The sequence below is a fragment of the Phalacrocorax aristotelis genome, chromosome 25 (assembly GCF_949628215.1).
Source record: "Phalacrocorax aristotelis chromosome 25, bGulAri2.1, whole genome shotgun sequence".
Classification (NCBI taxonomy): Eukaryota; Metazoa; Chordata; class Aves; order Suliformes; family Phalacrocoracidae; genus Phalacrocorax; species Phalacrocorax aristotelis.
In genome coordinates, this window is record NC_134300.1 from 1416606 (window position 1) to 1442637 (window position 26032).

The 26032-nt window shown below is 61.5% G+C and overlaps 1 protein-coding gene across 7 annotated transcripts in view; it reads left to right on the forward strand.

Moving 5' to 3' along the window:
- The first annotated feature begins 1986 nt into the window (after nt 1-1986).
- MEF2D (myocyte enhancer factor 2D) overlaps nt 1987-26032 on the forward strand; it is a 78658-nt gene continuing 54612 nt past the window's right edge. For 2 of the 7 annotated variants that reach the window (XM_075075353.1, XM_075075360.1), the window contains exon 1: nt 1989-2147. The gene's annotated coding sequence lies outside the window, so the exon portion shown is untranslated. Of the gene's footprint in view, nt 2189-2645; nt 2665-26032 lie in introns of those variants that run through there. The other 5 variants (XM_075075362.1, XM_075075364.1, XM_075075354.1 and 2 more) reach the window with 5 other exon arrangements.

A 26032-nucleotide genomic window follows, 5' to 3' on the forward strand; every position in this document is an offset into this window, starting at 1 on the left:
CTGGCACGAGCTTCCTTCCGCCAGGTGCAGCCCCACATCAGCTTCATTTTTAATTTTACTGATTTCTGTGACTCGTGGGAGCCCGCCCAGCCCCACGCCGAGCCTGCGCCGAGCTCCAGCCATGCCATACGGCACTTCTCCAGCCAGCGCTTTGCGGTGGGAGAACCAGCACCTGCCGTGCCCCCTTGGTGCATCCTTCCAGGCACCGGCGCCACCCGCATCCCCAGCACCCGCCACCAGCACCCGCCCCGACACCGCGGATGCGCAGCACCAGTCAAGGTAGCGAGACAGGGACGGCACCAGGTCCCCCAACCCCTTAAAAATCAAGAGTCCTGCCCCAATCCACACCCCCGAACTGTCTTGGTGCGGAGCGAGCGCTGCAGCGGGAGTCATCGTTCAACAGGCTGGATTTCTTGAGGGTAACCACAGGGCAATTTATCCGGGTTGAAGCTACAGGAGGAGCTGGAGGAGAGGGAATGCAATGCCCCGGCTTGGAGCCGGGCCAGGGCGGTGCGGCCCTGCAGCCAAGGAGCGCAGGAAGCCCTTTGCCGTGGCAGGTCGGTGCCGGTGGCACGTGCTCGGCCACGCGTTCCCAGCCCCAAGGACTCGGCGCTGCGGGGAAGGGCCAGCTTCGCCCGGGTGTCCTGCGGGAACCCCACGCGTCGGGGACGCAGGAGGCGAGAGCAGCCCCATGGCACAGGCTGGCCCGTGTCGGGACAAGCCAGGCTTTGGGTGTTGAGCCCACGGGGGGGTCTGCACCGGCGCCGGACACTGAGCCGGGACCCTTTGCCGCCTCTGAGTGCCGGATCCAGCATCCCTGCTGCAGGGCCGGCCCTTTCACTGGGGCAAGGGGTCACCAACGTGCCCCAGTGCGGCTTTCGGGGGCTTGTGCCAAGGCCAACCCTGGGGTTCAGGGCCGGGACAGTGACACTCAAACCCCACTGACCACACTGCCCCACGCAAAACCCACCTTCCCGTCCCCACCATCACCCCGAGGGGGCTGCAGGGATGTACACAGGGGTGGAGGAGCCCCCATCTGCGACAGGCCCTGCAGGCAGGATGGGTTTGGGTGTCCCAGCTCCCCGCCCTGTCCCCAGCCTCCGTCTTTGTCACCATCTCCCCGGCTCCCCCGACCCCAGCTCCTGGCTCTCCCCCCACGCCATCCCAAACCCCGGCTCTCCCCCCACCCCAACCCCCACCCCAGCTCCCCTGCCCCCAGCCTGGCTCCCCCTCTCCCAAGCCCCACTCTCTCCCCTCTCCAGCCCCGGGCTGTCACCCGACCCCAGCCCCCGGCTCCCCGCCCCCCCGACTCTCTCCCTCCCAGCCCCCAGCTATCCCCCTCCGCGCCCACCCTCGCCCCCAGCCCGGTTCGACACCCCTACTCCCGTCTGCCCCCCCAGCCCCGGCTCTGCCCTCGTCCCCTAACCCGGTCCCCCCCCCCAGTCCCTTATCCCCCCCACGGTTCTGCTCCCCCCAGGCTCTGCCCCCTGTCCCTGTCCCCGTCCACCCCCCAAGCTCCGTTTCCCCCTGCCCCAGCTCTGCCCACCCCCACCCAGTCCCATCTCCCCCCGATCCCGGCTCTGCCCCCCCCCCCTCCGTCTCCCCCCCCAATCCCCGGTTCCCCCCCCCGCGGCCCTGCCCCCCCGGCCCCGTTCCCCCCGCCCGGCCCGGCTCTGCCCCCCCCGGCCCCGCTCCCCCCTCCCGGCTCTGCCCCCCCAGGCCCCGCTCCCCCCGCCCGCCCCGGCCCGGCCCCCGGCCCCCCCAGGCCCCGCTCCCCCCGCCCGCCCCGGCCCGGCCCCCCCAGGCCCCGCTCCCCCCGCCCGCCCGCCCCGGCCCGGCCCGGCCCCCCCAGGCCCTGCTCCCCCCGCCCGCCCCGGCCCGGCCCGGCCCGGCCCGGCCCCCCCAGGCCCCGCTCCCCCCGCCCGCCCCGGCCCGGCCCCCGGCCCCCCCAGGCCCCGCTCCCCCCGCCCGCCCCGGCCCGGCCCCCGGCCCCGCTCCGCTTCCTCCGCGCCGCGGCGGCCATTGGCTGCCCGCGCCCTGCGCCGCGCCGCGTCCTGACGCTGGGCTGGGCCGGCCCCGGCCATGGTCGCTCCGCGCCGGCTCCGCCGCAGCGCCGGGAGGCGGCTGGGCTCCGCGCCCCGCTAGAGGTGGGTCCCGTCCTTCTCTCGCGCTCCTGGCTCTTTTAACGGTGCGTTAATGTGGTTTGGGGTGTTTTTTTTTTTTAAATTGTTATTTTTAAATGATTTTTAAAAAAATTATTATTTTCAACATCTTCGCCATTCTGGCGTTACTTCCGAGAACGGCCCCTCCGCCCCGGGCCGTGCCGCCCGCCTTTGGGAGGGCGAGGAGTTCCGTCTGTGAGTGTGGGGTTTTGGTTTTTTTTTTTTTTGGGGGGGGGGCTCCCTGCCCCCCGCTGCGCGGTGCCGCCCCGAGGCGGCGGGGACGGGCGCCGGAGCGCGGCCGGAGCGCGGAGCCGGCGGGGGCGGGCGAGCACATCCTTCCCCCCCCCCCGCCCCCTCCGCTCACCCCCCGCCACCCCCCTTCCCCCCCGCCGCCGCCGCTGCTTCAAAACAAACCGTCACCAAAATGGTGCAGAGGTGAAGGAGGAGGGAGGGGGAGGAAGGGGAAGAAGTGTCGCCTCGGCCTGGGCGCTGCGGGGGACAGGTGAGAGGGGCGGGATGGGGAGGGGGGCGCGGGTGGGATGCGGGGTGCGGAGGGGCTGGGGTGCCACGCGAGGGGACGGGGTCCCCTGCCCGCTGGGTGCTGCCGGCGGGGTGGGGGCAGGCGGGTGCTCGCCGCGCTCCGGGGTTCCGTCCCCCTGGGACCCCCGGGGTGGCAGCCCCCGAGCCCCGCTGCGACACCGCGGCCTTGCGGGAGCGAGAAGCGGGGCCCAGCAGCTTTTGGGGAGAGCGGGTGTGCGTGGGTGCCCTCCCTGGTGGGGCACGGGGTGACGATAAGGGCGCTGTGGGGGAACCGCCGGGGTGGGGGGCCACCAGCGAGGCTCGGGGTGCTGGTGCCCTGGGGTGGGTGGGTGGGTGGGGGGGCTGTGGTTTGATTGGCAAGAGCAGCTTTTCGGAGAGCCGGCGGTAAATCGAGTCCTGGAGCTTCAATGACTTGGCCGGGTGCCGGCTCCGGAGCTGACAGCTGTGATTGTTTGTTCCTCCGGGCCGGCGGTGGGGGCACAGCGCCGCGGCTGCCATTTGACAGCGGCCAGAGCGACGTGCCATGGTTGGGGGCGATGCCACCGGTACCGCCGCCATGGCCTCCCCACAAACCCAGCCTCCCCACGACCCCAGCCTCCCCACGACCCCACACCTTTCCTCAGCTCGGTGGTACGAGGCGGCGAGGGGCTGCGCGATGCGGTGCACGGGGCGTCCCGGCATCTGGGTGCCATTTAACATCTGTAACGCCTGTTTGCCAGCGGCTCATCTCCTTCCCAGCAGCTCGCCCCCTCGGCTTTGTTGTTAGCTTTTATTTTTTTAATTTAATTTATTTTCTTTTCCCCCCGCACAAGAGCAGCAAACGCCCAGCCAGACACACGCGTGTGCACGCACACACGGGGCCACGAGCTGGGGTGTCTGTCCGTCCCCCCCCGCCCACTCCTCGTCCTTCCCGGCTGTCGGGAGCTGCCGTGCGTTTTTGGTGGGTGACGTTTCCCCCCCACCCGCGGGCAGGGGTCTGGGCAGGGAAGCAGAACACGGGGTACGTGGAGCGCTGCCGGTGCAAATTCCCCCAGCGCCTCGGCACGCTGCCTCTGCCTGCCCCCCCGCCGCCGGGGAGGGCCCGATCCTGCCCCTCCAAAGCCTTTTCTCCCGCAGCACGTTGCCCCGCGTGGATTTTCAGGCTGGTGTTGTTCTGCCGAGGTGGGTGCTCTTAAACCGCTGTCCCAGGACGGCCAGTCCGAAACCTCGCTGGGGACGGGGACGGGGCTGTGCCGCGGCCGCTGCGTCCCACCATCCAGGCGAGGGGCTGTGGATTTTGAGTGTCGGTAAGGTTTATTCTGGTTATTTTCCTTCCTCCCCTGGGCCGGTTTGGTGCCGGTGGCCCTAACCTGGGGAGCGCTGGGGCTGCCCCGTGTCCCTTGGGAGCTCAAAGTGAGCTGCTGCCCTGCCCTCGGGATTGCTGCTCGTGGGCTCCTGAAGGTCACGGACCTCTGGACAGGCCTCATGGCTTCCCCTTTCCTCCCCCCACCCCCGCCTTGCCCTTCAGCCCCTGCAGTTGTCGTGGCTTTGCCAGGCGGAGGCATCCGCACTTGTGCTCGGCTTGGAGCAGGTGGACGATGTCCCCAGAGCGGTGGGGGCCGCTGCTCGGGTTTCGCCGGTGCTGCCAGCGCGGTGGAAAAGCGCCGTCGCCTCCGCCGCGGCAGGGATTTCGCGTGCTCGTGTTGAAGGGTCGTTAGGTCCCGCAGCTGGTGGCTCGGCGCGTCCGCTCCTGCCCCGGCACACCCCCCCCCCCCAGTACAAACCAGCTTGGGGGCTCCTCGTGCCAGGCAGTCGCGTCCCTGTGTGTACTCGGTCCTGCTGGGGGGCTCTGGGGACCTTGGGAAGTGCCGGCTCTGGCAGCGGGTGACCTTGGGCAAGTCCCTTTGCTTCCCCACGCTTCGGTGTTGCTCTCGGGGTGGGGGTGGGGTGGGATGCTGTTTAATTTGTTTAATCCCCCCCTTCTCGCTGGTGTGGGGCTCTCGGCTCTGCTTTGGAAGTGCAACTGTGGAGCTGGAAAGGGCTGTTGCTATTTTATCCTGTCCCCGAGCGGGCAGGGTGGAGGCGCGGACGGTGCCGGAGTCGCCCGGGGTGGATTTTTCCCAGGCTGCCAAGTGAAACAAGTGGGGTCTGATTCTCATTTAATGCCGCAGCCCTTTACTGTGACTCTGGCAACGTAAAGGAGCCTAAATATGGTCATAAACCACATCCACTTTGAGGTCCCTCCATGCTGCCAGGGCAGCGTAACAGAGGCTTTGTGCGAAGGAGAACAAAGCCGAAAGTGTCGGAAAAGTACGGGAGCGGGACCCAGCTGCCGCGGTGCTGGCGCGTGCCGGGAGCTGCCGCTGGCAGCTGCCTGGCAGGGAGGTGTCGATGCTGGTGCAGGCCCTGGCTCGCGGAGGAAGGATGAAAGCAAGGGTGGGGGGTGATGCCACCCGCCTCATCCCGAAGGCCCAGGAGGGCTTTGGCCGTGAGAGGAGGGCTCAGGTACAGGCTCTGCCACTCTGACCCTGGGCAAGTCATTTAAACCTAAAAAAGCATCAGTGGTGAGGGGCAGGAATTGCTTTTCCCTCGTTTTTTTTCCAAGCTAGAGCGTTTCCAGGGGTCAGGCCGGCCTTGCTCGGAGCATGCCAGGAGGGACCTGCCATGGGACGCTGCTCGGCGTACCCCTGCCACGACGGACTGCAGGGCTGCGGCCGTTTTACAGCGCCTTCTTTGGGAAAGGGGGTGAGGGACGTGTGTCGTTGGCATCGCCCCCGCATCGCCGGACCGCTGCCGCCCTGCTGGCTGCCCCTGGCAGCCCGGTGCCGGCGGAGATGCTGTGCAGAGCCGCAGCGGTGCGAGCCGGCCCTGGCCAGGCGATGCCGGAGGCTTGGGAAGTGAGCAGGCAGCATCCCATTAAATCCCGTTAATACCTGGGAGCGCACCCAGAGGTGGCCCGAGCCGAGCAAGCGCGGGCAGCAGCGGGGGCTGCCGTGCAGACGCCGTGCCGGACTTCCCCATCTGCAACCAGAGCTAAAAATATCCCCTCTGCCTCGCCCCGTAGCCGTCCCATCTGTTCGGAGGGCGAGCTCCTCAGGCCAGGGACTCTTTCTTATTTTTATAGTTATTTTGGCAGTTTCTAGAGGCTGAGCCGTCCGGAGTTCAGAGGTGACTCTATTGCAAATGACAGTCCTGCCCCCGGGAAGGTACGGCTCTGCCGCTGAGCCAGACGCGGTGAGCGAAAAGCAAGTGAGTCAGAGCAGGGGCAGGGAGGAGGAGGAGGAGGAGGAGGAGGGTTGGGGAAGAAGGGAGGGGAGGCGCAGAAAGCCGCCTCTGTGCCGGGTGCCGTGGGGTGGGAGCTGGGTGCCCCCGGCCGCGCTTGCCCGCCCTGTGACAGCAGGACTATGGGATGCATCAGCCCCTCGCCTCCCTGAGACGGTATTTATTCCTTCACCATCCAATGCGCCTCTCAGTGTTGTGGGTTTTTATCTCTTTTGCCTACTTTTCTTTCCATTTTTCCCTCTAATTAGAGAAGCTTTCAATAAAAAGCTGAAATTTGTTAATCATTTTGTTTGATCAGAGCTTAGGCAGTGCCGGAAGACCTCTAGGTTTTTCCCTCTGCCTTGTTTGAGCAGCAGTTTGCTTTTGCTTTCAAGATGGATCTAGCCGTCTGCCTGCCAGCAGCTCTACCTCCACAGATCTGTCGCTTTTCATCTCGCACTCCAGTTTGGTTTGCTTGTGGTTTTTCTTTAATTCTTCCTTTTCCCTCGCTCCTGGTGTCTCCCTGCTGGAGCTCCCCGCCGCTTGAAAAGCGGGCAAGGGCTCGCATCCTTTAAAAAATAATAAAAAAAGTGCCCACGTGGAGTGAGGGCTTGTTAAATACGTGGGAAATCAATTCAGAGGGATTTATTTTTGGAGGGGGGTTGGTTGTACATTTGCTTTCTCTTAAATGGTGGCTAAAATGATGCCCTGAGCTGCACGGGGTGAGTTTTTTGGTGAAGCTCAGCCCGTTTTAGCGTGGTTCACGCCCAGGCTGGGGGGATGCAGCAGGAACACCCCAATTCCCTGGCTGCTGTCTCACGAGCTGTAGGTGAGCCTCTTCCCCTATATAAAAGCAGGGCTGTAGGTATGGATGAGACGAGGCGCATGCGATGGTGGCGGGGCTGTCAGGGTCCGTGTCGCGGCGAGGGGTCCAGTCCTGGCGAGGGGTCCTGGCTGTGGTGAGCGCTGGGATGCCGGAGCAGCCGCCGGGGCCGGTTCCTGATGCTGGGTGCTGTTAAAGCTTTGTGCCATTCCAGTCCCTGCGGACACAGGCAAGCGGTGCCGCTGCTCCCCGGCCTGCCGAAAGCAAAGCCCGGGTAGGCAGGAGCGGTGCCGGGGCGGGTGTCTTGGTGCGCGCGGTGAGGATGAGCTGGTGGGGCAGGATGATGCCCGCGCCGGGATGTGTCAGGCTCCGGCCACCGCCCAGGAGCCACCGCGGTGTCCCATCCCGAAGCAGCCGGACCAGACCGCGCCGGGGCCGCACGTTTCGCTCCATGCCGAGCAGGACACGTATTATTTCACAACCTGCAATTAGCCCTTGGTTTCCCGGAGCCGGTGCCTGGTGGTTGTGCATGGAGGGGCTCAGCAGCCCCCGTGTTCCCGACCCTCCTTGCTTTAGCTGAACTGAATTGAAATCCAGAAGAGGGGAGTGAGTCCTCGCCGTCCGTTGGGGGGGCTGACGTTGCCCCCATGCCCGCGTTCTGCTGGCACAAACGTCTCAAGGTCAAAGCCGTGCTGTGGTGTCTTTGGCTGCTGCTGGGCATGAGCCGGCGCGGGGCTGAAGCGCTCCTACCTCCTGCCTGGAGTCAGTGGTGTTTTGGGGTTGGAAAGGTGGTAATTAAATGACCTATTTCTGGACAGGGAGGAAGAGGAGGAGGAATCGTTTCTCTTCCCAGAACTTCAAACAGCTTCCAGCAAGCAGCCGGCGCAACCCCAAAAACTCCTTCCAGGAGGAGGTGCCTCCGATCGCACCCCAGCTGGGGTGCTCGGGATGCTGGGGGGCCGGGTGCCGTGGGGAAGGGCGACCTCCCCCTGCGGCGCTGCTGCCACATCAGCCTTTTTTGGGAAGGAGGCAGGGCGAAGCCGTGGGCCCTGATTTTTCTTTTTCTATTAATTTTCGCCTTCTTTTTTATTTCAAGCCCAAAAATATAGTAGAGAGATTTGGGAGGCAGCGCCTGCCTGTGGGGCCGGGTCCCTGACCTGAGCCCACCCCAGGGCTGCAGAGGGGTCACCTCCTGTAGGCTCATCTGAGAAGGTAGCGAAGGGATTCCTCCTCCTCCTCCTCCTCCTCCTCCCCCCCTGGCAACAGGGGGGATTATTTGCATCACCTGCGAGGCCGGATCCTGCGCCGGCGGGGGGGGGCTGGCGGCAGGGTGGTACCTGCCCAGGAGGATGCAGTGGAGCTTGTGCGGTGGAAGGTGTTATTGATGGATATAAGCAGCGGTTATAAATAGCCCTGGTTGAAAGTTTTCATCTTCCTTTTGAAATGAAAGTGCCTTTTGGAACAATGTGACTTTTCTCCATCCCTTTGGAAAGCATCTTTTTAGTTTTTTTATTTTTTTAAGATGAAACTTTTTGTTAAAAAGAAAAAAAAAAAGACAATTTTTCCTTTCCAATTATTGGAAGACTTTAGTGAAAATCTGCTAGGCGCCGCAGAAACAAATACCAGGAGCACATCCCGTGTCGTGCAGGTGGGGAAAATATGTGGGGTCAGATTTGTTTGGTTTTCCTCAAAGAAAGAAATTGAGAATGGAAAATGTTCCCGGTGTCAGTGGCGGTTTTCTATTGGAGCAGTCAAAATTTTGGGGAGCTGAAAAAACCGGGGTTTACTTAAAATGTGCTGCATCAAGCTTAAAAAAAATGAAATAAGTTGAATAAATCATATAAATTGGACGAAGGACCTCTGTTTAGTAAAATCTGGCAACGTTTCTGGGTTTCTGTCTGGAATTTTTCAGTTGTAAAACCTGAAATCCTCCCCCTACCTCAAGCAGTAACCTTGAGACATGGTGCCAGAGCAGGAGTTTCCAGCAACAGGGAAGGAAAAAAAGTAAAAAAAAAAAAGTGGACGAGTTATTTTGACCCGCCAGACATTTTTTTTTTTCACCAGCGCAGTCACCGAGACCGTCCTGTCCCGCAGCCCCAGGCCACGGTGATCTGCGCCAAGAGCATCTTCTCCTGGGAGCAGAACTGGCGTGGTTAGGGGCTGCGGCGGGGAACGGCCAGGATCGGGCTCCAGGCACGGGTGCCCGTGGTGGCGTCCGTGGGAGAGGACCTTCTGCAAAGAAATGAGTGGGGTTTTTATCAATCTTGAGGCGGTCCGGAGGCAGAGGGGGGCTGTGCGTTTGCGTAACCGTAGGTGGGGTCTGAGCTGTCACGCGGTGTCTAAATATCGTGATAAATGTCCCGGCGGAGCTGGTACCTGCAGGTTTCTTGCCAGCATGTGAGTGAGTTTCCAGCCTTGGGAGGAACAACCCGTCTTGCCTGAGCATGAGTGGTTGGGGACCGTGGCTGTCCCCGGGGTGCGGTGTCCTGCGGCACCCGCGGCGGCTCTGGGCTCTGCGTCGCCTCGCCCGGGAGGGGACCCTGGTGCCGCCCGGCTGGACGAGGCACGTTGGAGCGGCCGAAGAACCCGCAGCTTGTTAAAAACCCGGTGTTGCCGGAGCCTGACTCTGCCGGCTGCCACCGTCTCCTTGCCAGGCAGTGTCGGGGGCAATTTTGCCCTTTAAAATTGTGCCGAAGGGAGCTTTGATTTTTGGCGGCATCCGCTGGCCGAGGCGCCCGCGCTGTCGGGTGCGGAGCCCGGCACGTGGCGCTCGGGCTGGCTGAGACCTTGCTGGAAAACCCATGCGGGGAAAGCAAAGGGTTTGTGTGCCGGACCGAGCAACTCCTCCGGTGCTCGCACCGCTGGGGAGGCCGCGGCGGCGGCGAGGAGGTGCCTCCGGGCGCGGTTATCCCTGGGGATAAACCACGAGCTCCCTGGAGGTGTGTGTCTCCCTTAAGAAAACCCTGCGATAGCAGCAAGTTTATTTCGATAACTGGGAAGCGGGGTGGAAGAGTTGGGCGAAGGCAGGGCTTGCTGGGACGGGGGCTCGGGGCAGTTTGGAGTCTGGTTTTCCAGCGAGGAGCAGCGCTCGGGATGGTGCGGGCAGCGTGTGCGCGCCGGGCTCTCCTCCGAGTGCATGGAGCGGTGCGGGGGCTCCCGGGAGGCGGTTGGGGCGCGGCAGGAGCCAGGCTGCTCTCCAGCCTCTTCTCTTGGGTGATGGTGTCGCAGGGAGCTCGATGCGCCGCTGGCCATCTCGCTCTGCGTGGCTTATGGGGACTCAGTGCCCCATCGCTTGGGTTTCAGGCGCAGGGATCAATCATGGATCCATCCCCAACCTTGCCTGACTCGGCACGGCCGTCCTTCCCACGCGCCGGCAACGAGCCGCCGGGAAAACTAGCACCTCTCGACTCGCTCGTTCAAAAATATCTTCGGCCCCGCGCGGATGCCGCTGCCAAGATGGGGAGCGGAGCCGGCGCTACCTCTTTGCAGAAATCTGTCGCTCGCTCGGCGGCGGGGAGGTTGGGAGCCGCGTAGCGCCGAACCCCATCGCCTTCTAAAATAGAAGCAGAACAAATGGTTGGAGCAGGATGCTGGTGGTGAAGGCAGCCAAGCCTCTTCCCGTGGCAGCTGGTGGCTGGTATGCTGCTTCTTGCTCCCTCCATCAATCCTCTCCCCAGAGCTGGCGTTTTATTGCAGGGGGGGAGAGGCAAGCATCTGTCTTTTGGGGCGGCGTTGGGCACACCGGTGCTTTTCGGGGTTCGTTGTCATCCCCGCTTTGGTTTTTGAGCTTGAGTCGAGCCGTGGGGGCGGCGGCGGGGCGAAAGGGGTTTGGTGCCGTGGCGGTGTGCGCCGGGCCGAGATAAGGAGGAGATGGGGGGTTGGGTGGCACCGCTTCGCAGAGGGACTTTGTCCCAAAACAATGACGTAGGTGCCGGGTCGAGCCTCGGGCACGGCCGCGGCAGCGGGTGCCGACCCGGCGTGTCGGACAGGTGAGCGTGGAGCTGCCGGATCGTCTGCCCGCTCCTGCGGGAGGGTGGGGGTCCCAGTGGGGTGAGCTCCTGGGTGCTCCCGGGGTGTCGTGGGAGCCACCTTTGGGCCAATCTCTCCCTCCTCCGAAGGAGCAGGGCCGGGGCAGGGCTCGCCGCGCCCGACTGAGCCGCAGCACCTCGCTGCACCCTGCCAAGGGTCAGGTTCCTCGCGGCCCCGCTCCCCTGCGGCCGCCGCTCCCGCGGTGGGACGGAGCTGCGTGTCCTCGCTCCGGCCGGCTGCTGGCACCCAGGAGAGGAAACGGTGAGACCAGCTCTGGTTGCAAATCAAGAGAGTTTGGAAAAAACCTGTTAATTGCCCTCTGATCTTTGAAGTTGAAGGCCAGACGCCAGCGTGTGCTTTTAGCGAGCAGAATTTCACGCCTGCCTTTGTGCCGGAGAGGGCTGCTCCAGCTGGATGAGATGGAAGTGGGAAGGTCGGGAAGAGGCTTCCCGTAAGGGAAGATGTTCTTGCCTTGTCCTTTCCAGCGGAGAGGAGCAGCCACCACGAGCTCAGCATCCGCTCGGGTGACCTTCAGCGCATTCTGCTTGGCGAGGGAGGAAGGCTGCTTTGCATGCCTTCTCCCCGCGATGCTACACATGTACCAAGCAAACGGGGTCTTTTTTGTTATGCAAATGCAGCTTTGTTTTTAGTTTCTCAAAGATAAATACCTTTGAGGCTAAATATGGAGCTCAGGGCTGCTAAAAGCGACCCTGATGGCTCAAGGGCTGACAGGTCGGATGCTAAGGCTGGTGGTTTGGGGGTTTGGCTCCCTTTTGGGGACTGGAACAAAATGCTCTGAATTTATTTTTTTTGTTTTTTTCTCCCCTCTGAGGTTATACAAGCTTTTCTGAAGGTCTGGTCCCAGCCTGGTAGCGATGGGTTGTTGCACCGAAGAGCGTTGCCAGGCCCGGCGTGGGGTCCCGTGGCTGGTGTGCAGCGCCTGCTTTTGCAATGATGCGTCGTGATTTTTTTGCCCCCCCCCAGCATTTATGAGCTCGGGAGACCCTTTTGTCCCAGCATCAGGCCGCCCTCCGACGACCCCCACTTCAAGCTGCCTTTCTGAGCTGCGTCCAGGCACCGTGGCTCCGGCACGGGTCCGACGGTGATTTCCACGTGCCTCCCAATACCGGTGACCTGGGTTTTGCCGTTGGGTTTTTTCTCAAGCCTCGCAGGGCGAGGGAGCTGCGGGTGCAGGCTGCATGGCTGGAGCAGCGCTGGACGCTCTGCCAGGTGCTGTGCACCGGACCGGAGCGCCCTTTTCTCACCTCCCCACTTGCAGCCGAGCACTGGAAGGGCGCGTGGGTGAGCGTGGCGTGGGGCGAGGCATCCCCCGGGGCTTTCTGGCTTCCTTTGGGACCCCGTGAGCCCGCTGGCAGCTCGGCTCCCTCGTGGTGGGGGTCACGGGCCGTTGGGCTGTGTTTAGGCAGAGGTGTTTGTGTACGATCTTATTTTTATTTGTGCGCCTTTTGGAAAGTTTTTGTCACAGCGGGTGCCGGTTCAGTGCCTGGCGATGGGGCGGGAAGGGGCGCAGGGTGGGATGGAAACACGGTTAAAGCTGTTTTAGCTTCTGCTCGTGCAGTTTTCCTGTTCCTGGGCTGCAGGAGAGCTTGAGGCTCCTGGGATTTGGGAGGGCTGAAGCCCTCAGGGCTCTGGCTCGGGTCCTGGTCCATCCCTCCTGTGGTGTCCCAGGTCTCCTTCCAGTCTGAAAACTCACTGACGCCAGCACGGGGGCTCTTCGGGGCCGAACCGTGATGGCGTCACGCTAAGAGCACCCAGACGTATCTCATGGCCTTGCAAAAACACAGAGGAGCGGCGGGTTTTTTTCTCGTTAGGAGCCGGGCAGAAGCTCGGGGACGCCTGCACCCCGTTGGCGATGGGATGCCACCGGGACCTGACATGGGCAGAGCAAGGTGGAAAAGAAAGATGGTGGAAAATATTGGTAAAAATGAGCTGGGCAGCTCTTTCGGGGCTCTTTTGGAGCCGCATTGTTGCAAAGTTGGTTTTGCTGAGCTGTGGTGGGCAGAGCTAAGGCTGCCCCGAAATAGGGTGTTCCTGCTCCGGGCTGCCTCGGGTACCGCAAGGGCTGCCTGGGAGTTGAGGAGGGAGAAAGTTGTCACCTCGCCCTGGCAGGGTGGCAGTCCGTGTCCTCCGAAGCCCCGCGGGGTCTGGAGCATCCGCGCCCGGGGAAGCTGCCGCCCAAACGATGCCCAGGAGTGGGTACCCGGGCGTGGGGCAGGAGCTGAGCCCCGGCCCCGGGCCCGCCCTGCTCCTCCTGCCCAGGGGACGCCTTGGTTGGTTGTGCCTTTTTTTCCTTATTCTTTTTCCCTAAATACATTACCAGTGCGGCTCGTCCATATTTCAGCCTTCCTCTCCCTCTTGTTCTCGCGCTGAAGTCTATAATGCTGAAATTATAGCATCACCCTTGTTGCCATGGCAACGCTCAGGGATGTATTTTTTTTTTTCCCAAAAAAAAAAAAAAGAGAGGACCAGCAGCCCTCCAAGGATTATGACTTCAGCGAGGGATCAGGCTGAAGGGGAATCTGGGTCACGGCTGGAGCAGGCTTTTCTTCCAGCCTGTCTTCGGTAATTCCCTGTGCTGCGGCCCCGGGGTGGGGGGGGACACACGCGGCGGGGCAGGGCACCGTTAGCACCCATGGGCGCTCCCCGGCGTGGGTCCGCCTGCCCCGGGAGGTACTGTGCTTTCTGTAGAGATCACTCGTCGCCTCCGCACACCCCGTGAAAGAGCATCCTCTGCGGGCTCAGTGTTCCCACCCAAAATCCAGGCTTTTCAACCTAAACTCTCTTCTATTACAGAGCAGGAACACCAGAGCGCGTCCCCCCTCCCCGGCCCTGGTTTGTGCATTGCAAGTTTTCTCTCTCATCCCCCAAAATAAACAGGACTCTCTTTAATTTTTTTTTTTCTTCTTTCTAATTTTTTTTTTCTCCTTCTTTTTTTTTTTCCCCTCCCTTTTTCCACACCCCCAGAGCCGCTGTTGCTGGTGGCAGGGAGCCCAGACTCCGTAGGAACTCAGAAATGCTGCAGATCCAAGCCCCGGCTGCCCTCTCGGTTTCGCAATCCTTTGGAGGGGGGGAGAGAGAAGGAATAAAATGGGAGGGATTTTTTTTTTTTTTCTTTATTAGAGATTTATAGACTTTCCCACCAGTAGGGACTAGAAGCCGGAGCCGAGCGGCCAATTTTCTACAGTAAGTTTCCAACACTGCTCGTCTCTGGCCTCTGCGAAACCCTCCGCGGCCTCGCCTACGGTGGGTTGGGTTGGTTTAATTTTTGGAAAACCATCGGCGGTGCTGGCGGGGGAGCGGCGGGGCGAGGGCTGCCAGCACGGGGGGCAGCGGTGCTGCTCCGCGTGCCGGCACCTCCCACGGCAGCGCCGGTGGGTTAGGCGATGCGAATGGTCCAGGAAAACTCAGCTCAGGTGGGGTTTTTTGAGCTGTTAAAGCCTTTTATTTTGACCTGGTTTTTTGCATCGTATGCGAACCCTGCGGCTCGGGTTTGCCGGCGAGGCCGTCGCTCGCGGCTGCGGTCCCGCCGGCTTGCCGGGCTTGGCGCTGCCGGGGTGCCTTCACCGCTGTCTTCATCCCCCTCTGCCATTCGGCGTCTCGGGGTTTGTGGTCCATGTATTTTTAGGTAATTGCAGCGTCCGGGCTCCGAAGCGCCGGTCGGTAACGCGCAGCCGGACAAGGGAGGTTTTTGTTCCTGAGTGTATTTTAAGCAGCTGGTTTTTTATGGGCGAGGGCTGCCAGGGAGCTCCTCGCGGCCGGTGTGGAGGGATCCGGCCGATGCCGTAGCCGGCTCCTCTACCCACAGGTGCCACCTTACTCGCACCCGGTACCGGGCACAGGGTGGGGAGCGAGGGTTCGGCTCCCCGGCCCTGCTCCGCACCCTCGCGCAGGATCTGGCCCTCCAGCAGCGCTCCTGGGGGGGGGGAGGGCGGGGGGCAAAAAATCCTCCCACCTGGAGCTGGATGAGATCTGAGCCCTGGCGGCTCTGGTCCTCCGCGCGTCCAGTGATTAATGGGATTAAATCGGTGCTCCTAGTGAGGGCTTTTATTTTAATGTTTGAATCTGGTTTTCTCAAGACTTTTTAAGCGGGGCGGGGGACGGGGGCTGCGTCGCGCTGAGATGTGATTAGATAAGGGAGAGCTGCCTGTGAACAAAATTCCTACCGGATAATTATTTATACCTCCATGTGCGTCATTAGTAAACATCTGGATCCGCTCCAAACATCTTCATTTGATTTGTTTTGTAGTCTCTCGACAGGGATGTTTGCTGGATCCCCTCCCCACCTCCCTTTCGTCGCGTGGCCTTAGACGGCTCGGCTGAAATTAGGGGTGGGTTTTGAGCGGTCGCCCCGCTGCCCGTGGGACAGGCTCATCCTCGCTTGCCCGTTCGCTCCCCAGTGTTACCGGTCTTGGGGCTGGTTTAGCAAATCCCCAGCTCCTGGATTCCCGTGATGAGGTGAGAGTCACATTGCCCTTCTCGGGAGGAGAAAGTTTCTGGTGTTTGTGGTTGCAGAAAAAATACGAGTGGCCAAAAAAACCCGAAAAGCAACCCCAGATGTGCTGCTTTCTATTTTAAAACATCATCGTTTGATTTGGGGGCGAACCAGACTCCTGACCTTTGGGAGCGCGTGGGGCTGGCAGTCACGCCGAGTTCTTTGAGGCCAGGGCTGACTTCTCGCTCTGTTTGTGTAGAGCCAAGAAATTAATATTAATAACTTTCCCTGAATGAGAGTTGAGTACCTGCTTCCCTGGGGCTCCTTGGAAGGCTCCGGCTCGGGTGGATAACATCAACAGTCATTACGAGCAGGATGGAGAGCATTGCTCCCTGTGCCGCGTGCAGCTGGGATGCAGATGGGAAGGGACGGGTGTGGGAGGGGAGAGATGAAGGAAGCCTCTGGCTCGCTTTTAAAGCGCCAGGGCAGGGCTTTCAGGCGCCACGAGCGGGGCTTTTTTTTTTTTTTTTTTTTTCTGTGTTCATCCTTTTTGCAGCCCCGGCCTCTCTTTGCACGACTGCGGTAGAAAAACCATCCCGAGGCACCGGAGCCGGCAGCGAACACCGGCTCCCTCCGCGTTGGCTGAAATCTGGGTCTCACCTTTGCCAGGCTCTCAAAAAAAATAATAATAAAAAAGTTTCAGTGCTGCACCCAGCCTTAATCTCTTTAAACTGTATTTCGCTAATCCTTCATTAGGATCTCATTGTGAGCTTGTTATCCCGTTAGGGCTTAGAGCCGCACGTGGCGGCATCGCCCGCAGAGCCGGGGCGGGAAGGGGCTGTGTCGTCCCTGCCGGTGCCACGTGCTCCGCCAAGATGTGCCAGCAGCGCCGGGCGCCTGGGTGAGGTGGGCTCTGCTCAGCGGGGATGGGTGCCTGCGGCTCCCTCCCGCCCCCACCGCCTTTGGCTGCTCCAAGAGGAGCAGGCGACGGCAGGGGCGGGTGCTGGGTGCCTGCGGACCCGGTGCTTTTGGAGTGGACCGTGGGGACGTGGTTTCTGTTTTAGCTTCCCCTCCGTCGCCCGGCGTGCCCATCGGTGCCGGGGAGCGGGCGGTGCGATGTAAAATAGAGCTGGGTTTTGCCTGCACTGAGGCTAGGTCTTGCTTAGGAGCGTTGCTGGGCGCTCCCTCTGCAGCGGCCGCAGGTGCCAAGGGCGAGGTTTTAGCCGGGGTTATGCAGCGAGCTCGCGGGAGGTGACCCTGAAAGGCATGCCAGGAGGAGGGCGAGCTCAGCGTGCGCTTAACCCCCTTCCCGCTCCCGCAGGAGCCTTAAAAAGGGCATCGCTTGGACCCGGCGTGTCGCGGGCAGATTCCTTCCCTTAGCGAGCGGCCGCTTTCCCACTGGGAGGCTGGAGCTGGTGCCCTGCTGCTCCGTGCCACCGGCTCCCCGGCCCAGCACCCAGCTTTTGCATCCTTCCCCCATACGCAGGGACCTCCTTGGGGTGACTGGGCGATGGCGACGGCTCTGCAGCACCCCGGGGCTCGGGATACCTGCAAGCCCCGTGTTTTGAAGCTGGTTTGGAGGAGGAGAGCTGCCTCCCATGAGCCTAAAGCCAGCGAGGTGGAAAGTCTGTCTCGGCAGATAATCGAGCGGGGCTAAGCACGCTTGCCTTGCAGGCTGCGATCTGCAAGGCATCAGGAGATGGTCTGCAGAATGATTGCAAGAAGCAAAACAAAAACCGCACGCCCACACATTCCCACATGCGCAGGCAAACAAGGAAGCGAGCATAGAGGAGGATAAGCGAGCAGCCAGAGTTGAGACTCAGTTTTATTTGGTGGAAAATGAAAGCCATTGCGGCAAGTGAGAGGGTTCCTGGCTTATTTTTTTTCTTTCCCCCCCTCAAAAAAAGATTAGGTGGGATTTTTATCTTCCCTGTTTTTATTTTGGTGTAGAAACGTGGTTTGGAAGAGGAGCTTGGTGGCTAAAAAATTGCTGCCTGTTTTAGTGCTTTCGGGTCCAGCCTTCCCGTTGCCGGAAGGTCTCGCGGGCACGTATATAACGTGTCCTCGTCCGCTTCTGCGGGAGAAGGGAGGTGACTCCTCTGACATTGCCCAGCAAATGAAAACGAACCAGGCTCTAAAACTGCACGTGGCTGGCTTGAGAGCGTTCGCCGGCGTTTAAAGTTTAATGTGCATTTATTTGCCTTCAGGTTGCGCTCTTTCGGCAGCTGCGGGGGCGCGAGGGGACGGTGAGGGGCTCGTGGCGGCGCTCGGCTGTAGGGGACGGGGTCTCCGCGGGGAACCCCGAGCGCTCAGGTTCCCCATGTAGGGCTGAGCGACTTTGGTTCTTGCCGCATTTATTTCTGCGGGCGGTGCGGCCCTCGTGCCAACGCTCGGCCCGTGCCGGCGCAGCGGCGGGTCCCGCTCCCCCCGTGGGGTTTCCCTTCTGTGCCAGAGCACGCAGGGATCGGGGAGCCTCGTGAGCCGTGATTTGTGCCGGCTTTTAGCCTTCCAGAAAAGGGGAATAGCCGTGTCCAGGAGCGCCGGGTCTTGGGTTTCGCGGCCCTTTGGGGTGCTCCCACCGTGGGGGCTCTGTCGGGGCCGCGCCGCCACCGCTGGGAAGGTAGAGCTTTTCCAAACGCCTCTCTCCCCTTTTCCTGTGCCTATAATTAGCCCTGGCTCCCCGCCACCATATACTGTACGATCCTGGAAAGAGGTCATGGCTTTGCTGAAATTCTTGGGAACGGAGCTGGCTTTGCAGCTGGGAAAGCAGCGCAATTTCCAAGCAGATAAGAAATAGGGCAAATGCAACTCATTTCCCTGCTGTAATTTATGGGCTCTGGGCATGGCATCCGACGGCCTCCTCCCTCCTCCGGCTCTCGTCTTGCTTGGGGGGATGGATGAGTCCGTCTGGATCGGCAAAGAGGTCCAAACGGGCGCCTGCCCTGGTGGTGGGGGGCGAGGAGAGCCCCTTCTTCTCCTGGGCTACTGGCTCGTGTTTTCCCCTTCTTGCGTCCCATGCGAGGTCTCGCCCAGGGCTGGAGGAGGAAACAAACCCCATTCCTGGGTGTTTGTGGTCCCTTCCACTGCTAAAACTTCACATTTTTATGAATTTCCCAGGGGCAGGGCTCCCTTTGCAGCTGGAAAAACATGATCTTGATGATCTCAAACACCTTTTACCAACCTAAATGATTCTGTGATCTCCAGGCAGGTGAGGCATAGGACCCCGCTCTTCCCCTGAGAAGGGGCAAAGCGAACGGGAGCAGAGGGGTCGGCTGGGGGTGGGGAGGGTTTTCCTGCCCCTGAAGCCTCCCGTGCAAACAGTAAAAAAACTCAAAGTGAAAAGAGTATTTTTAAAATAGAAAACTCCCCTCTTCATAAAAAAGAGAGAAATACAGCAAAATCCCCTCTTCAAAAGTTTCCCAAAGCTCTGCTATTGTTTCTCTGCTCCCGCACAGTAATTCTGAGAAAAAGTCAGGATAAATACGGTCAGAAAGGACAGGAACGGAGAGCGAGGGCTCAAGCTGCCGTCCCGGCCAGGACTCCGCACGTGCTGTAACCCCCAGCAGCATCCCACCGGCGGGCCGGTCTTCCCTTTCCAATGGAGGGATTAGCTAAAAAAAATCATGAGATTAAAAAAGCAAAACACTCTCCGTTTGTTTTAATTGGCTCCTAGGCCAGGGAGCTTCTTCGCTTCCCTCCCTTTTAAATCCGAACGCTGTGATTTTCGTGTTAAATTACAGGACAGGGATTTTAAGGGGAAAAAGCACCAAAGATGTTGAAGTCCACGGTGCCGCTGCCAGGTCCCCTTTTTGCAGCGCCGAGAGTTTTCCCAGCAGTAACAAGACTTGATAAAACACCGCTTTTTCTTTTTTTTTTTTTCTTGCGTTTCCCGCATGTTCATACTGGGGGTTGCATTTGGGATTTGGGATTTTTCCATGGGTCATTGGGGCGGATCCAGCAGAGATCGGTGCCGGGAGGTGATGCTTGCACCGACGGCGGAGGTTTCATTGCCCCACCACGGGGGACCGAGTTATCTGGGGAGCAGCAGGGCAGTTTCCTACGGATTTGTGCCACTCGCTTGCCTGGTTCACCAAATTACACAAAGCTTTTTTTTTTTCTTTTTCTCTGTATGTGCCTATAAAATCCCCCTTCTGCTTTCCCCTCGCAGCGGCGTACGTGGGGGGGTGGTGTAGGAGTTGCTGACGACGGCACCGAATGTGCAAGTGTTTCTCTGCACCTCGCCGGAGAGAAATATTTTAATCTTTTTTTTTTTTTTTTTTTAATGTTATTAAAAAAAAAAAAGTGGATCTGAAGTTTGGGGAGCAGGTGCCCTCCCCGCAGAGATTCGCCAAGGATGCAAGGGTTTTTGGGGCTTCAACCTGTAGATTTGGGTAACCCCAGGGATGATTTTTATTCTCCGGCTTGGGATTTTCCCCCGCTGGGTTTTCGGAGGCTGCCGGGGTTGCGGAAGCTCCCGCTTTTCCGGATGCGACCTTGGCTTTGCAGCCGGCGCGGAGCCGCGCTCGGCCGCGGGAGCAGCGCTTTGCCTTTCAGCCCAAGGAGTTTGCACGAGGGATTGGGCTTTGCACGAGGGATTGGGCTTTGCACGAGGGCTCGGGCTTTGCACACCGATTTGGAATGAACCCCCTTTTTGCTTCTCGGGGACGAGCAGCCCCGGCTCCCGCGCGTGTCGCGGCTGGTTTTCCAGCCCCTTGCAGGGCTTTCAGCTGGAAGCGACGGTGGGTGCTGGTGGCACTGGCGGGCTGGGTGCTGCGGGAGCAAGGCGAGGAGGGGTTGTTGAAAGGTGCTGGGCGCCTGGAAGGCAGCGGCGGCAGCCCTGGCCGTGGCCAGCTTAGCTCAGGACACACAGGAGGGTCTGTAGCACGACCCAGAATTACATGCAAGTCTCCCAGGCGTCCCGTGCTGGATCACAAAGCCATCTCTCCTCCGCACAAGGAGGGCTTTTTTCTTTCTTGTTTGCAAGTCGCCCTTATAAGCAGGTTTAAAAAAAGCTCTCGGCTTCCAGCGGGGGCCACAGAGCTGGGCTGGGGTTTGCCGGCACGGACGCGGTCCCCATGCCCTGGGGTGGGGGTCAGCAGCGAGGGCATGCGGCGGATTGCCTGCTCCCCTTTCCTAGCGAATGCCCCCCTCCTCCCTCTGCGTTTGCACGGGGTTTTGGGGGGAGGCCGGCCGGCAGCCGCTCTCCCCTTCCCCGGCCCACCCTGGGAAAGCCCTCCACCACCCCAACGCGTCACCTAATTGCAGCCGAGAGGTGACTTAGGACCTGCCACCGTTTGTCAGGGCTGGGAGATGGATGGGCTGGAGGTTTTGGACTTGGGTGAACGTGTTTGTTTGGTTTCCATGGGGAGAAAGACAGGGCTGAGCCGTCGGTGGCAGCCTGAGCTGCCCGGGGAAGGCTGCGGCGATGCAAAACGTCCGCGGGGCTGGCGGCTGCTGACTCAGGCGACAGCAGAGCACGGCGGTGAGGGGCCTGGGCTTTGCTCTTAATTATTATGATTTCCTCCCACCCTCCCTGCCGCCCGGCGCTGGTGTGCGCTGGTGCACAGCCCCGGCTCACCACGCCTCGCCGGTGGCCCTGGAGTTTGGACCTGCCTGGCAGGGCTGGGGCTGTGGCGGCCAGCCGGCCTCGATGCTGGCGGGCACGGGGGCACCCAGCCCGGCCGGGCTCCCGGGCCCAGGGTGGGGGCGAACGTCAGCCTGGGCGAACTCCTTTGGGGTCCTTGGGGACCTGCCCGCGGCGGGGGTCGTTCCTAAAGAGGGGGGTGAGGGGAGCTGGCACCCACTCGTCGGGACCCCACGTGTTCTACCCGTGCCAGGCACGGGCACAGCGACTGCTGGCACGGTCCGTGAGCCCTTCGCGTGGGTCCACGTCGTTGCTGTAAGCGCACGAGCCCCGCCTGGCGCAGGTGGGTGCCCAAGCGCGCCGATGCGTGTGCGGATGCGTGCCCTGGCGCGCTGGGATGGGGCTGTGGACAAGGTCCCCTCCAACATCACCTGCCTGGTCCTTGAGCCCCTGGCAGGGCACGGCTGCCGGACCCGCCGCCCTCCAGAGACATCGGTGTGCGTGCCAACGTGTGTGTTGAAGAACCAAACTCACTGTTGATTTTCCTCTTGTCATCCGTGGACAGCCGCGACGGTCGGCGACCACGGTGTGTCGGGGGTGAATCGCCGGTGTACGTTGGTGTGTGTGCTGGTGGGATTTGCAGCCCCCTCCGTGCCTCACGTGGGGTTTTACGTGGATGTCAAGCGCTGCAAAAACAGTGGCAGAGGATCTGTCCCTGCTGTGCCACGGAAAGGAGAGCATGGCTTGAAAGATGAGTGAGAATTGGATCTGTGGGTTTGGGAAAGCCAGCAGTGGACAGGAGGGGTTGGTGGGGGAGTCAGGAGGGCTTAGGGGGAGTCTGGGGGGCAAAAGGGCTCGTGGTCTGCTTTACCTCTGCCTTGGAAATGCTGGCAGGAGCTGGAATTGCAAATCCGGAGTAGGTGTCGCTGCTGCTGGAAAGCCTCCCGCATCCCTGGAGCAGCACTGGGGCCTTCCGTGCGATGCCCCCGGGGGATGCGAGCAGGGTGGGGGCACCCGCAGCCCCTCTTGGCACCTCCGCGATGGGTTTGCCCGTGCGCCATCCCAGGCTGCCGTGAAGTCGGATAAAATCAGTTTAAGGAAAGCGAGCAGCGGCTGCTGCGATCGAAGGTGGCAGCGGCCGGTTGTACCCATACCCGTACCCCCGCTCACCCGCCCGGTGCCGGGTTAGCTGGTGCCATCAGGCCCCGGGGCCGGTGCCAGCAGGTGGCAATGTGGCCCGAAGAACTGCCTCCGTCACCAGGGCAAGAGCTGGGGGCTTGGGGTGCAGGGCGCCCGCATCTTGGCATCCCTGGGCTCTCATGGGAGCCCCTGTGATGGCCTCAGGGGTTTTGGGGTTGTTTTAGGCTCGGGGTCCTCCTGGTGCTGGTGGGTGAGCAGGATGGCTAAGGAGGGAGGTGAGTGGCTTGCTCCGGGGGAGGTAATCAGGGTTTGAGCAGGGGGATGTTTGTGTTTCCAGCTCTGCTCTTTGCTTCCCCTCTCCGTGCCTCAGTTTCCCCGCTCCGGGAGGTGCTGCGAGGCGGTGGGACCACCCCACGTGGGCAGTCGTCGTCCTGCCGATTGGCACTCGGCTGCTGCGCGGGGGTGTCCTGCGGCAGCCCCTGCACGGGCTCTTGGGGCGGGGGGATGTGCGAACCAGAGCCTGCCCAGGTGTAGGCACCCGCACGCCGAGGAGTGTTTGTGCTCCTGCCAGATGTGCTGGGTGCAAGGGGACGGGTGGCCCAGCTGTGCGGAGAGGGCAGAAGCAGGGTGGGTGCTGCAAGCCAGCAGAGACCCCTGTGTCCGTCCCTCGTCCCGTGTTTCTCCCAGTCCCCCCTGCCCCCATCCTTTGGTCACCAGCGTGGCCCAGTGTGTGGCTTTGCTCCGAAACCCGTGCCAGTCCCCAGCCCTCCTGCGCCCCCCGCCCGCCCCCACCCACCCGCGTCCATACAGCTGGAGGTTTCGGTTCTGCATCTCCGCCACCCAAGGGGGAACTCAGCCGGCGAGAGCGAAACTCGGCAGCTCCAACGGTCGTACACACACCACCACCACCATCTCCCCACCCCCCCGGCCCCCCCTCCATGTCCCCCAAGTCCTGGCAGGGCCGGTGGCCGCTGTTGCAACACCTGTGGCGGCGGCTGTGCCACGCGCTCGGCCGCCGTGACCTTTCCTGGAGCACGGCTCGGCGGGGACGGAGAGCGGCCATCCAGCTCCAGGGGCTGGATTTGGGCACGGCGCCCGCGCTGGGACCCTTTGTGGGGGCAAAGCCTCTGCAAGGTGACCTGGAGGAGCAGGGAAATGAGGCTCCCACCCTGCCTCGAGCTGGGGGCACCTTCAACCCATCCGCGTGCAGGTGTTGGAGGAGCAGCGGCGGTGGTTGCACCTTCTGCGTGGCGTGCCCGCGTCCTCGGCACGGCCGGCTTGTGCCGTCGCTCATCCGGGCACCGTCATGCTGGGCAGCCAAGCGTGTTGTGCTGCTGGAGGTGGATTTTTCCCTCCTGGCTCCCACCCTCCTTCCTCCCACCTCCCTTTCTGCAGCGCCGGTCGCTGCGCCGGCAGCGTGACTCTCGGGCGCAGGATCCGGCACGATGGGCGGTTGGGAGCTGCGGTTTCTTGCTGCGTTTAACCGCCAGCCTGTCCTTGCCCAGCACTCCTGCCTGGAGTGGGATCTCTCCCACTTTGTCCCTTCCCACCTCTTGGTGGCAAGCCAGAGGAAACCCAAACGTAAAAGACTCATCAGGCCTAATTAAGCCCTGGGGATATTCCCAGTGGCTGGTGCAAACTGGAGGCCTAGTTTCATGGGCTGGAGAAATGGAGAAAGCCCTTTTTTATTTTGGCTAATGCCAGGGGTGATCCTTGCTCGTGCCGGGACCCCCCTGAGACAGACATGGCAGAGCCCCGGGAACTGGCTCTGGAGTCACCCCAGTTTGGGATGGGGATCCGCAAGCGCCTGGCAAAGGAGCGGCGAGCCGGGTCAGGAGCTTGGGGGGGGTGTAGTTTGGGTTTGGCACCCAAATGTTTGCGGCCCCGAGCCCGTTGCTAGAGGAAACATGAAAAAAGAGGAAGGAGAGATTGCGGTTGGCTGCTCTTCCCCTCCGCAATCTGCGCCTCCCTCTTGGCTCCTTCGGCTCCGCTTTGGCCCGGAGGAGCCCCAAAGCGGGCGATTTCCCCCCTCCAACTCCCCTCCTTCCCCCCGGCTCTCTCCCTGTGTGCTTGGACATCCCCGTAGCAGTGGCCCTGGGGGTACCCCGGGGCCGCCGGCACCCCGAGCCGAACCGGCCGCGGCGCAGCTTTCCTTTGCCGAGGTAGCGAGGCGAGCTCACGCCGGCAGCTTAATTGGCTGGTGATTGACCTAATAATGGGGCTGGGAGCTCGTCTGAGTGATTTAGCATCTTCCAGGCTTCTGCGCGCGGCGAGGATGGGTTTTGCCTGAGGCCCTCCCTCCACCGGCTCACGGGGGTTATTTATTTGGGGGTGTTACATGTATATATGATGTAGTCAAGGATATGCATGTGTGTGTGTGTATATATATGGGGTTGTATATATTGGGGGGGATAAATACACGAGGATATACGTATATTTGGTGGTTCATAGATACGTATATATGGGAATATGTATATATTTGGGGGTATTAGCAAAGACTGGCTGTGGCACAGGGGCTGCCGAGCAGATATCCAGCGTAGTCACTGGGAGCCATCCCTGCACGTCCTCCGAGATCCTTCCAGGGAGGTGGGAGCAGCTCCACCAGCCACCCGCCGCCTTTGCGTGGCAGCTTGCACCAGCCCAACTAACATCAGTTCAAAATCGAGGGGTCCCAGGGGGTCGTCCCCGTCCCCCCCCACATCAGGGAGGTTTCACTGCTGCTCTCGGGGCAGATCCCACCCCGAGGTGTTTTGGTTTGTCGCTGGGCGAAACTGAAGCTTTGGTTTTCAAACAGGAACAATTTTATTGTCTGCTCAGCATTTCTGTCCGAAAGCTGGACAAAAAGATTGTCTTCTCTTTCCCCCTTTCATCCCCTCCTTTTTTTCACTTAGAAAGGGGAATTCACATGCCTTTGCTGCCTCCATCCATCCCCTATGTGATTTTTTTTTTTCCCTCCCAGCTCATAAAATAACAGAGCATTTTGAAAACAGTACTTCTCCCCCTTTCCTGGGCAGCTTTTCTCCCTTAAAAACAAAAAGGCTTCGGGCTCAGGCAGTGCCGCGGGGGTGAGACCCGGGGACTGCGCAGGGTCCCGTGGGGCTGCCGGCAGCACGGCCCAGCCCCAGCCTTTCGCCGGTCCCGGTCTCACCGCGCCGCAGCGGGTGGGACGGTGACCTTTGTGAAATACCCCAGAACGCAGCGTTTCTGGGAGCTGTGCCGGGCTGCTCGCCCGTCGGGGCCCGGGATGTGCATGGAGGGACACGGGGAGGCGGCAGCGCCGGCGGGTGGGGGCTTCGCTCTTTTGCACCCGCTCGAAACGCCGCAAAATGGGAACTGGAGGTTCGCTGGGGTTTACTGGGGCTGGAGTTACCACCGGGTCCAAAGGGTGTTGAAGCAGCCCCGGAGCTGCGGGGCTGGAGGGGATCTGGCCCTTGAGCCACGGTCTCTGGGCTGTCTGCCTGTTCACCCCCATCTCGGGGGCTGATCCGGAGCTGGGTGACGCCGGGTTGTGCCCCTGCGCTGGGTTGGGATCGGGCCCTTGCAGGGGAGTGCGTGGGCTCTGTCAGGACCTGAGACCGATCCTGGCCCCCCCAGGGTTTCCCACCTTGCCATGGCGATGGGGGGGAGCCGGTCTGCCAGAACGGCTCGGCCAAAGGCGTTGCCATTAGTTGTCACGATCTGGGGACCGTGACGCGGCCGAGGGCTGCGTGGGATCAGGTGTTGTCCCACAGTCATCGCCCTAACAGCCCAGTCGGCTCCGGCAGCCGGGGGTGTTACTGCAAGATCCACGGGGATATTTTTGCTGCCGGCACTCGGGTCCGCGTACGCAGCACGTGGCGTGGCCGTCCCGTGGCGGTGCCGTGTGGACTGGCACCGTGGGCGCGTGGCTCTGGGTTCCGGTGGGCGGCGAGCGGGGATGCTGCAGCCCGCGGGGATGATCCTGGCTCGTCTACTGGCATCCCCCAGCGATTGGGGACACCTCCGTGTACAGACGTACAAGGTCTTGCTTGGCCACGTGGCCTTGGTGCACCCCAGCGGGAGGGTGGAGCTGGCCTGGAGCC